The following is a 12,823-nucleotide window of genomic DNA, read 5'->3' as shown; positions in this document are numbered from 1 at the left end:
GGCGCGACCTCAGCCCGAGGGCCGCCCCTTCCCCCGCCCTTCCCAACACACACCCGCACCCCGCTCCCCGTCACCCCGCGAGGGATGGCTCTGAGCTTTCCCGGAAAGGGGATTGTACCAACTGAGGCCCTTCATGGGGAAGTTACCACCCGCCAAGTGTTGTGCCAAATGTTTACGTCCACCATTCACTCATTTAATCGTCACAGCATTTCCGATGTTAAAGCTCGGGGTCAGAACCCGAATTCAGATTCAGACTTCTGACCTCAAAGCTTGTGCTCTTTGTTATTAGGCTGGTGGCCTCTACTGAGAGGTGATGAAATACAGATTAATTGGTTGACTCAGTTATTCATTCAATAAATATTTATTTATTATCCCAGCCTGGTAGGCAGGAGAGACAAGGTCCTTGTTTTCGTAGAACTTACAGACTCCTAAGTGTTAGGCGTCAGACCTGCACATCAAAGTGTGCCTTGCTACCGCAGTGACAGTCTCAGCTGCAGGCGGACCTCCCGGACTGCAGGGGTCCAGTTAGTTCTCAAGCTTTGACTCAGTCGTTTCTCCTTCTTCTTTGTGTAAAAAATCCCTGCTGATTTGACAATCATGCAACCTGACTCTGCCACCATCTCCCTCTCCCCTCTTTGTCATCCTTGCCCTCTTGGTCACACCCCTACAAGTCACTGAAGATTTTGCCAGCTGGCCCATAGCTTTCCTCTCCACCCGAAATCTTCCCACCATCATTGGTGTCTTCGGTGTCACCTGCTCCTGCATGCTGACCCTGACCCATGCTGTAATCAGCTCGTAATCACCCAAGCTTGCTCAAGTAACCCCAAGTAAATCTTGCCTGGCTGGCATCCTCATTCCTCAGCTGTCCCGAGGACGGGCTGCTAAGGGCTAACATGTGCCCACTTCCCTACAGAATTGCCCCTGGCGACTGGAGCAGCCCAGTGCCCCTGCCCATGATGGGCTGACATGGGGGTACAAAAGACTGGCCCCTTTGCTTCAAGGTGGAGCCAACTCTGTGCGGTGCAATTTGTGTTCCAGAGGTCCCCATGGGATCAGGCTGAAGCTGGTCTCCAGCTGAGACCCCTCCTTACCTTGGCTGTTTCTCTGCCCATCCTGCTTCTCTCACCCCCGTTAGAGAGTTCTTTCCAACATATCACTTGAGCAAGAACCCCTGTCTCAGGCTCTGTTTTTAAGAACATCCCAAATCTAAGGCTTTCTTTAACCATATGGTCATCAAAAGCCTTAGAAAACCCAACTGGCTCATGGCAGAAAAACCTCTTTTAGAAATATGTACATCATGGAGTCTTTAGTTCGCTTGGTTACTCCTTCGTGCTGAGCTGTTCCATTGCACCCAAATCAGCATGGAAATCCTAACTTGATAACAAAAAATGATTGCTTGCCACTCTAGAAACCAACCCATGCTACCAAGAGTGTGAATGAGCCCGCCTTTACACTTTCTATTTTGTACACTGTACATTTATTTGTTTTGGAATGCACATTGTGTTTGTTAAGTATGCTTGGATCCACAGGAATGTCTCATGTGATAAACTTGATTTGAATAGAATACAAACTACAAGTGAACTGGAACATGTGTGTGTGTGTGTGTGTGTGTGTGTTGATATAAGTAATATACATTCTAGAAACTTTGCAAAATTAAAAAAAAAGAAAAGAAAATTCATTCATGTTTCCACCTTCTGGAAATGGAGTATCTCTGTTAACATTCTGTCATATTTCCTCCAGTGTTGTTTTTCCAGTGCCTATAGGTCTGGTGGATACTGTGTCGAAATATTAACAACATTTTCCCCTCCAGAGCTTTTTTTCCCCCTGGCAGCCCTTCTCCTAATCCAGCAAGGCTGCTCTGAATTTATTATCTCAGAGAAGGGATGAGGAAGCAGAAAGAGAGAAAATGAAGCTTTTTTTTTTTTTTAACCTTTTGAGTTTTTGTATAACTCATAGCATGAACCGAGACCTAAGAGAATAAGTAATGAGGGTAGAAGATTCCCCAGACACAGAGAGGAAGGAGGATAAGGAGGAGCAAGGAGTGAGAAGATGCTGCAGGTCCCTGAGAAAGGGGGACCATTCTGCAGCCCCCTTACCCCAGGACAGGACCCCACATAGACTTGTGGGATCCGAGAGAAAGGGGATTTATGTCTCACTTTCTGGGTAGGGGTGCTGCGTGCTATGTCTGGGCAGAGAGGGGACATTAGGGAGGTTCCCACTGTCTAGTGTGAGATGGAGGTGGGGGGATGTTTCCTACATGCCCGAGGGAGGGAGAGAGGGAGGGAGTGAGCAGGAGGGAAAGACTCTTCAGAAAGAAAAAAGGGACAAAGCAGCAGAGACCAGTAAGGACAAGAGGCAGGACACAATGAGACCATGGGCGTCTCAGGGGATGCTGGCTGGCAGAGATGATGACAAGGACTCAGTGCCCCTTGCTTCCTGGTACTATGTTAACTCCATGGAATTTAAACCCACCCTGAAGAAAAGCTGGGAAAAGCCAGATGGGAGTGAATTTCTTCCACCTGGCACAAAGGGAGCTTAAAATAAAAAGTTATATTGAGTTATAAAGACATAAAGTTGTATTTATTCACCACACCTCGGTTTGTGCTCTGCTTCTAGACACATACATAATCCAAAAGCTTTTCTCCATTCTAGCAAACGAATGGAGAAAACAGAAATAGTAATGGGAAAAATATTCCAATCATGATAATAATAAAAAGGAAATCCTTAGGAATAAATTTAACCAGAAAGGCATAGAACCAGGGGGGTGTGGGGGGAGTATAGCTCAGTGGTAGAATGTGTGCTTGGCGCGCACGAGATCCTGGGTTCATTCCCTAGCGCCTCTGTTATGGAAAAAAACAAGGCACGGGACCTGTATGAAAACTACAAAACCCTATGAAAGCTATAAAACTAAAACAAAATGTGAATAAATAAAGAGATATGACCCTGTGTGGGAAGACTTAATATGATTAAAATATCAATTCCCTCTAAATAAGACAGAGGAAGACAAATACTGTAAGGTATCACTTACATGTGGAATCTAACAAAACACAACAAACTAGTGAATATAACAGAAAAGAAACAGACTCACAGATGTAGAGAAGGAACTAGTGGTGACCAGTGGGGAGAGGGAAGGGGGAGGGGCACGATGGAGGTGGAGGGTTAAGAGGTACAAACTCTCGGGTATAAAATAAGCTACAAGGATGTATTGGACAACATGGGGGAAATAGCCAATATTCTATAGTAACTATGAATGGAGTATAATCTTTAAAAATCTGTGAATCACTACACTGTATAGCTGTAACATATAATATTGTACATCAACTTACTTCAATTTAAAAAAATATGATATTGTAAATTAAATGCATAACTAAATAAAAATGTTTAAATATGGACTCTCAGGGGGGAGGGTGTAGCTCAAGTGGTAGAGTGTATGCTCAGCATGCCCGAGGTCCTGGGTTCAATCCCTGGCACCTCCTCTAAAAACAAACAAACAAACCTAATTACCTACCCCATCAAAAAAAAAAAAAAAAAAAAAAAAAAACAACCAAACAAACAAAAGATAAGCTAACGAGCAATCTTAATCTTCCTTGCCATGGACCCTAACATATTCACAAATTCTGGGGATAAGGATGTGGACATTACTGGGGAGATCTTTATTCTATGTAGCAATAATCATTTCGTAAATATAAAAATGTCTCCTTTACAAACCCTGAAAAATACTTATCTTCACGTTAATATCTGAAAAAAAAATTTTTAAATCAATTCTCTCTAAATTAAATCATAAGCATAATGAAATTCTGTTATTCCTATAATATTAAACTTATTCTATGATTTTTAAAACTTGGCTAAAATAGAGATTGTATATAAGAATAATACAGGACAGACATAGACTCACAGACAGAGAATACAGACTTGTGGTTACCAGGGGGGTGGAGGGTGGGAAGGGATAGACTGGGATTCCAAATTGTAGAATAGATAAACAAGATCACACTGTATAGCACAGGGAAATATACACAAAATGTTATGATAACTCACAGAGAAAAAAATGTGACAATGAGTGTGTATATGTCCATGAATGACTGAAAAATTGTGCTGAACACTGGAATTTGACACAACATTGCAAAATGATTATAAATCAATAAAAATTGTTAAAAAAAGAATAATGCTTGAGAATAGTCAAGAAAAGTGTGAAAATAAAGAATAATGAGAAGGGGGCGTGTCTTATCCAGATATGTGAAACTACAGTATCAATATAATTTCAGCATAAGAATTGACAAATAGAAAAATATGTCAGTTAGATCAAATAGAGAATACAGAAATATACACCAGCATATGTGAGAATTTAATAAATGACAAAGAGAATATTTTAATTTGTGGGAAAATTTAATAAATTCCTTGGCATAATTCTCCATCAGGAAGAAAGTAAATCTTTCTCATTCTTTTTAAAAAAATAGATTTTATTTCTTAGAGCAGTTTTAGGTTCACAGCAAAACTGAATGGAGGATCCGGAGATATCCCATACACCTCTTGCCCCTGAATTGCACAGCCACCTCCATTACTAACATCTCCCACCAAAGTACTACTTTTGTTAAAATCCGTGAGCCTACATTGACATGACATTATCACCCAAAGTCCGTAGTTGACTCTAGGGATCACACTTGGGTTGTACATTCTATGGGTTTGGACAAATGTATAATGACATGTGTCCACCATTATGGTGTAATACAGGGTATTTTCACTGCCCTCAAAATCCTCTGTTCTCTGCCTATTCATCCCTCTCTCCCCTCCAACCCCTGCAAACACTGATATTTTTTTACTGCCTCTCTAGTTTTGCCTTTTCCAGAATGTCATATTTGGAAACACACAGGATGTAGCCTTTTCAGCTGTGCTTCTCTCATTTAATATGCATTTAAGTTTCCTTAAGTCTTTCCATGGCTTGAAAGCTCATTTCTTTTTAGCACTGAATAATATTTCTTTGTGTGGATGTACCACAGTTTACTAGTCCATTCACCTACTGAAGGACATCTTGGTCGCTTCCAAGTCTTCGCAGTTATGAATAAAGCTGCTGTAAACATCTGTGTGCAGGGTTTTTTGAGTAGATCTTGTCAACTTTTTTAAAAAAAAATCATACTTACAGAAAAGTGTACAAATCATAGGCCATACAGTGAACAAATCTGTTTAACCTGTAGACAGATCAAGAAACAAAATATGATCAGCTCCAGAAGAAACTCTAATTTAAAAAGATAAATGCACGCCAATGTTCATAGCAGCACTATATACAATAGCACAACATGGAAGCAACTTAGATGTCCATCAACAGATGACTGGATAAAGAAGTTTTGATACACACACGTGCGCGCACACACACACACACAATGGAATAATACTGAGCCATAAAAAGAATAAAATGCCATTTGCAGCAACATGGATGGACCTGGAGATCGTCATTCTAAGTGAAGTAAGCCAGAAAGAGAAACAAAAATACCATATGATACCACTTACATGTGGAATCTAAAAAAAAAAAAAAAAAAAAGACAAAAATGAAATTATTTACAAAACAGACATAGACCTATAGACATAGAAAACAAACTTATGGTTACCAGGAAAGAAAGGGCATTGGAAGGGATAAATTGGGAGTTTAGGATTTGTAGATAATAACTACTGTATATAAAATAGATAAACAACAAGGTCCTGTTGTATAGCACAGGGAACTATATTCAATACCTTGTAATGGTCTATAATAAAAAAGAATATGAAAAGAAATATATATATATATGTATAAATGAATCACTATGCTGTACACTAGAAATTAACACAGCATTGTAAATTGACTCTTCTTCAATTAAAAAAAAAAGAATATGACCAGTAACCCAGAAGGTCCCTTGTGCCCCATTCTAAGAATAACCTCTACCCTGACTTTGAACTCCATAAGTTAGTTTTACTTATTTTTGATATTTATATAAATGGAATCATACCACATATTCTTTCCTAGGTCTGGTTTCTTTTTCAATATTATTTTTGTGAGATTGACCATGTCATCAAGTGTAGTTCACTCTCATTGATGTACAATATTATACTGTATGAATATGCCAAAATTTATTTGTCCATTCCAATGTTGATGGGCAGTACTATTTTTTCCCCTACCAGTTCTTGGCTACTATGGAGTGCTATGAATATTCTTGCACATGTCTGGGGATGACCACATCTATGCATTTCTGTTGGGCGTATACTTAGGAGTAGAACTTTTAGGCCATAGGATATGTATTTGTTCAGCTTCAGTAGATTTTGCCAAACAATTTTCCAAAGTGGTTTTACCAGCTTACATTTGGTGGTGGAGGTGGTGGGTAGTTTCTTTTGTGATACAGAAAATATAGAAGCTGTAAAAGAAAAAAAATTATTTAAAATACTTTAAAAAATTTTAGAAGGTCAAAAGATACCATAAAGAAGCATAAAAAAGATTGGCAAGCACAGAAGATAAAGATTAATATCTGTGGTATAAACTGCTCCTATAAATTGACAAGAAAAAGACAACCAAAAAATATACAAAGGCTATGAATAGACACTTACGTAAGATGAACCAAAACGTATGAAAATGTGCTCAGAATCACTAGCAGTCAGAGAAATGCAAAAACAAGATTTTTAAAAAAGTAACCAGCATATCACTTTATGTCCATAAATTTGCAAAAATTAAAAAGAAGGCTATAGTAATGGCAGAATGTTGATAATTGCGGAAGCTGAGTTGTGAGTATTTTGGGGCTCATTATACTATTCTATTTCGTTTCAAGATGCTTGAAGATGTCCATCATAAGAAGAAAAAACTCAAACAAACAAAAATAAGAAACCAAAGCCTATTGCTGCCAGGGATTTGGGGAAGAGTATGCTCTTATATGGGGCTGGTGGAAATGTAAATTGTTAGGCTTTTTGGAATGCAGTCTGGAAACAATTGTTCAACATAAAAATTGCATAATCCCTTTGACCTGGAAAATCCACTCGTGGGGATCTTTCCAATAAAAATAAAAGATCTTTATATAAAAATTATTTTTAAAAGTTTATAAAGGTAGAGGTATAAGGGTGCTTATTGGAGCATTGTTCTTAGCACAAACAAGTAGAAACAAAGCAAGTATCCTTCAACTGAGATATAGCCGACCTAATTACAGAACACCTGCACTTTGGAGTATTACGCAGCCACTAAAAATAATAGAGTGTATTAATTAACTTGGAAAGATTTTTACGAGTTAGAGTAAGAATAGCAAGATGCAGAAAGAGCATTATAGGAACCTACTTTTGTAAAACCAGGTATATGTATATATATATGTAAATTATTTTAGGTGAGTAAAGGGTGAAAATACAGAATACAATATATTGGTTTGTTAACAAGGATTCTGCGGTATGCTAGAGGTGGTGTGCTATACTAAGAAGGGGGTAAAACCAGCAAAAAAGGAAAAAAATCAAAGCTACTCAAAAAAAATCATATATCTAACCCATGTATGTAAAAGTAGATGTATATATGTGGGGTGTGTGTATGCATTAATGTGCATATAATTCCTTGCCCAAATGAAATACCTGTTTATATACTATACAGAGAAATTTTAATCTCCATGTTTCCACTCCTTGTTAGTTCTGTGCATAACTGAGTACTAGAACGCCTTCTCAAACAAAATAGGAGTCTCCTCTTTATCCCGACCATAACAGTAGTACTGTTGAAAAAATATATGAGCCTTTCCTTGCTTCACATACAGGATCTAACCTAATCTGTTAACTAACTTGCGAGGAAGGTTTTATTGTTCCCATTCTACAGATGAGCAAACTAAGTTTTAGAGAGGTTAAGTTTGCCCAAGCTTACAAAGCTAGAATGCGAAGAGGCAGTGATTGAAACCTAAGTCTGCTTGAGTCTGTGAACGTAAGCTCCGTTATACTTCGTTTACCCTATTCTTCTTTTGACTTGCTCTTCCATGGGTTCACCTGGTCTGAATAAAGGAGCCACCAAGGCAGCCGGGCCTGCGATGACCAGGGCAGAAGCAGTCCTCGTTCACTGGCCGACTAGCCCACTGGCTGCCCACACAAGGGTTGGAGGTCAGAGCCCCCGCTGGGACTCCTCTGCAAACACTTGGTCCCCATATCTCCCTTGGGGAACTTGTGGTCCCAGATCTCCTCCAGGGACTCACCCACGCCCAGATTCAGCGCTCAGTTATTTCTCTATTTCCTCCCACCGGGGGTAGTGAGTAGTCAGCCGTCCCCTTATAGCGAAGAGAGGTGAGTAAGCACCCAGGACTGGGTTTGGAACGCGCATTCTAAGTCCTGTAGGCGGAGCCTTCTGTCTGTGCCTCACGAGAGGCCTCTAGTGGTAACACTTCAAACTTCAGGCTTACGATTCTATTTTTGAAACCTGCAAAGCAGGTCAACTGATCCCCGTTGTTGGAGGTCCGCGTATTGGTTACCCGCCCTAAGTTCGGGTGAGAAGGAGGCTAGTGATCGCGAGGAGGCTCGACGGAGTCTTCCGGGCATCTGGTCATGTTCCTTTTTTTCTTCTTACGGGTGCTGGTAGCAAACTTTGTGTATATCTCACTGGTGTGCTGGAGTCGATTCACGAGAGCTGATTGTTACCTTCCCCAGAATTTTGTGAGCTGTCAGTTAATCATGGCCATTGTAAAAAGTTAAATTATGTAAACTTACAACTAAATATATTGCATTTAAAACAAACGTAGTAACTATTCAAAACTCATCACTTCCTAATTATTTTTCTGTTCACTCTGCTCTTGAGATTATTTACATCCATGGTATCTGTTTGCTGGAAAAGTTACATAATGGTTACTGCACACATGGCATTCCACTTCCATGCTCAGTGACATCACATTAACGGCTTGAAATCAGCCATAGTGGGAGTATTTACACCATGGAAATCGTCCAATGATACAAATCAGGGCTTGATTTATTGTTTTGTTCATTGCCTAGACTTAAGAAAGTGAGGAAGACAATGTTAATACAGACTGGATTTAAAAGTGTTCTGCCTCTGTGGATGGCATAAAAGAAATCAAGGAGGGGGAAGGGTATAGCTCAAGTGGTAGAGTGCATGCTTAGCATACAGAAGGTCTGGGGTTCAATCCCCAGTACCTCCTCTAAAATTAAATAAGTAAACCTAACTACCTCTCCCACCAAAAAAAAAAAAAAAAGGAATCAAGGAAATATTCTTCATATTTGAAACCTATTATCTGATTCAGCAAAGAAGCTGTTCACATCATTGAAGAAGGAGTGGTTTCAAAATACGTCTTCACTGTTACATTTTCCTCTTCCTTGTTGTTAATGTAAGCAAGAATATCAACCAGGGCACACATCAGAACGACATTTAGAGCCAGTTGTTAAAATTTTACCAGCCCACCACTGGTTACATGGCAATAAAAGGTTAAAAACAAACAGAGAAACAGGATCTATGTTCTTATGGGCAAAGTATGATGGGTCCCAAACATAGTAGCTTTGTTTTATTTCCTTAATAAAAATCTAAGAACATTGTAAAAGAAAACCCCATCCTCTTCAAAAAACAAAACCTTGCAGTTTCAGCTCCAGGCTTGCTGAGCACTATGCTGTTGAGTAGTATTTACTTGTGGGGTCAGGGGGAAGTTCTCTTGTGCAGTAGACACTGTGTGTCCCACCACTGCAGTCCCAGCTGCAGTGAGTGGTGACTGCTCACAGCTCACAACTGTCTCCTTCTCCGGAGCATCGCTCTGTGCTGATGGGAGCTGTCTCTCCTGAAAAGTCACCTGGCTGCTCCCTTCTCTGTTGTCCTCCTGATCTCAACAAGGGACCACTCTGCAGTATCATTTATCCTCCACCCCGCACCCAGACCACATCTTTGCTTCGTCTGTCCCCCTGCCTTATCCTGTTTCTCACTTGCTTCATTACAGGTTTCCCCTGAAGAGATTCCTTCAAAACCACCCTGCCCTCGAGTCCCTGTCTCAGGCTCTGCTCTGGAGGACCCAACCTCAGATTCCCTGGATGTTCGGACTATGGGAGCCGGAGCACTTTTTGAGGGTAAGCTCCCACCTCAAGTGGGCTAAACTCTTGCAAATTGATATCTCTTCTGGGGCTTGTTTCTAGTGCAGAGTCTGGGAATGTGTTAAAATGACAACTTCTTGGCCCCACCCCAGCCCCATTGAGTCAGAAATTCGGAGAATGGGGCCCAGCAATTTGTGTTTCAGCAAACCCTTGAGATGATGCTCATGCACCCTAGGGTTCAAGAACCCCTGGTCTGAGTGTGTAAGATGCCACTTGCTCAGAGAGGAGACACATCCCACCGATAGGAGACTTATCTCTCCACCTCACCCCTGGAATAAGAGGGGAGGAACCACTTGACGGGGGATTTCTCTCATGAATTCTAAGATCAGAGGTGGGGAAATTGGGACATTGGGCATCTTGGCAAAGCTAAGAAAGCAAGAAAGCTTTTCATCTCTTTTCTTTCTTCTGTCTTCTTTGCTACACGCTTTCCCTTTGGCTGGCAATAACATGAGCTGAGTTTGGATCTGGGGCCTTGCTTTTGGGTTGGAAAATGCTACTTTGGGAAACAGTCAGTGATTTGATTTCAAGCTTCTGCTGTATTCATCTTTGGTTCTGCCATTTTCTTGTATTTTCTAAATTTGGGTGTGTAATGCTGATCCTAAGATATCCTTCTGGGTCCTATTGACTTCTAGAACTTGGGAAAAGTGAGACAGGTGAGACTCTAGTTGAAATAAACCACCTGATTCCGGAAATGTTGATGGACCAACAGGATCCAAGCCAGCTCCTGAAGAGGAAACCAGTCCACCTGTGTGAATCCTTTCAGTCCATCAGAACTGGGACTGGGAGGAAGGAGAAGGGAAAGACAGAGAACAACCGCAAGAGGGACGATCTGGAGAGTTTGCCAGGCGCCAGGCATTGTGCCAAGAGCCTTGCATGTAAAGTCTCATATATTTTTTTGTAACAATCCTACCAAATAGGTCCCACCATTACCCCCATTTTATAGATGACAAAACTAAGTTACAGAGAAGTTTTTAGAGAAATTTAGAGCTCACTCTCCTTGGACACATAACTTAAAAACAAAATTAAAGAGCCAGGATTTGAATGTTGATGTATCTGATAACAAATCCCAAGTTCTTTTTTTGTTTGTTTGTTTTTGTTTTCATATTCTTTTTCATTAAAGGTTATTATAAGATATTGATTATAGTTCTCTGTGTTATACAGAAGAAATTTGTTCTTTTATCTATTTTTATATGTAATAGTTAACATTTGCAAATATCAAACCCCCAAATTTATCCCTTCCCACTCCCTTTCCCCTGGTAACCATAGATTGTTTACTATGTCTGTGAGTCTGTTTCTATTTTGTAGCTAAGTTCATTAGTGTCCTCTTTTTCTTTTCTTTTCTTTTCTTTTCTTTTCTTTTCTTTTCTTTCTTTTCTTTCTTTTTAGATTCCACATATGAGTGATATCATATGGTGTTCTTCTTTCTTTTTCTGGTTTGCTTCACTTAGAATGATGATCTCCAGGTCCATCCATGTTGCTGCAAATGGCATCATTTTGTTATTTTTTATGGCCGAGTAGTATTCCATTGTATAAATATACCACAGCTTCTTTATCCAGTCATCTGTCAATGGACATTTAGGTTGCTTCCATGTCTTGGCTATTGTAAATAGTGCTGCTGTGAACAATGGTGTGCATGTATCTTTTCAAAGTAGAGTTCCCTCCGAATATATGCCCAAGCATAAATCTCAAGTTCTTAACCTCTGTTCTATATAGCTTCTCAAAGAGAAGGTTGTCTGGTCACATTTTGGTTTCCTTCATTTCTCTAGGATGAAATAATACTGCTGTGAGTTTTATGTTCCTGTGAAAGCAGGAAACTGATGACAATAGTGGTGGCATTTATGGGGTGGTGGTTTATTTGGGGCATTCTAGAATTGTTATCATTAAGTGCTGGGGTTACCTTGGGCACATCACCTCATCCTATAGGATGAATCTTGGCTGGATCCCATCACTAGATGCAATTTGAGATGGAAACTGGATTAGAAGTGAGTTTTTGGGCATGTGTCATTGTGTGACCTGGTTTGAAGCAATGAGCTCACCTATTTTATTTTATTTTATTTCTTCTTCTTTTTTAAATGACGATACTGGAGAATGAACCCAGGACTTTGTGCATGCTAAGCATGCGCTCTGTCACTGAGCTATACCCACTCCCCTAGATTACCCATTTTAGGCATCCTTGGGAGCAACAGTTAAGAGGCACCTGTGAGGTTCTTACCTGACTGTGGGCTTCTCTCTGAGATTACTGGGAGCAGCTCTCAGACTATGGCCAGAATGATTTTTTTTGTTAATAGTATTTTTTTCTTTCAATTGTGGAAGCTACAACTTTTAAAAACTCTTCATATTCTTTGAGTTTTATTGAGTTGTAACTGACATCCAGCATTGTATAAGTTTACGATGTACAACATAATGATTTGATTTACATGCATCATGAAATGATTATCACAATGAGCTTAGCGAACATCCATCATCTTGTATAAATACAGAATTAAAGAAATAGAAAAACATTTTTGTGATGAGAACTCAGAATTTCTTAACAACATTCATATATAACACACAGCAGAGTTAGTTATATTTACCATGTTGTGCATTGCATCCTTAGTACCTATTTATGTTATAAGTGGAAGTTTGTCCCTTTTGACTGCCTTCATCCAAGTCCCCTCTTCAGCCCCCCTCCCCCTCTGATAATCAAAAATCTGATCTCTTTTTCCATGAGCTTGTTTTTGAAGTATAACTGACCTACAACATGATGCTAGTTCCTGTTACATAACACAGTGAT

This window comes from Camelus ferus, chromosome 18 (genome assembly GCF_009834535.1).
Source record: "Camelus ferus isolate YT-003-E chromosome 18, BCGSAC_Cfer_1.0, whole genome shotgun sequence".
NCBI classification, from domain to species: Eukaryota; Metazoa; Chordata; class Mammalia; order Artiodactyla; family Camelidae; genus Camelus; species Camelus ferus.
Note: the sequence above shows the minus strand (reverse complement) of the source record.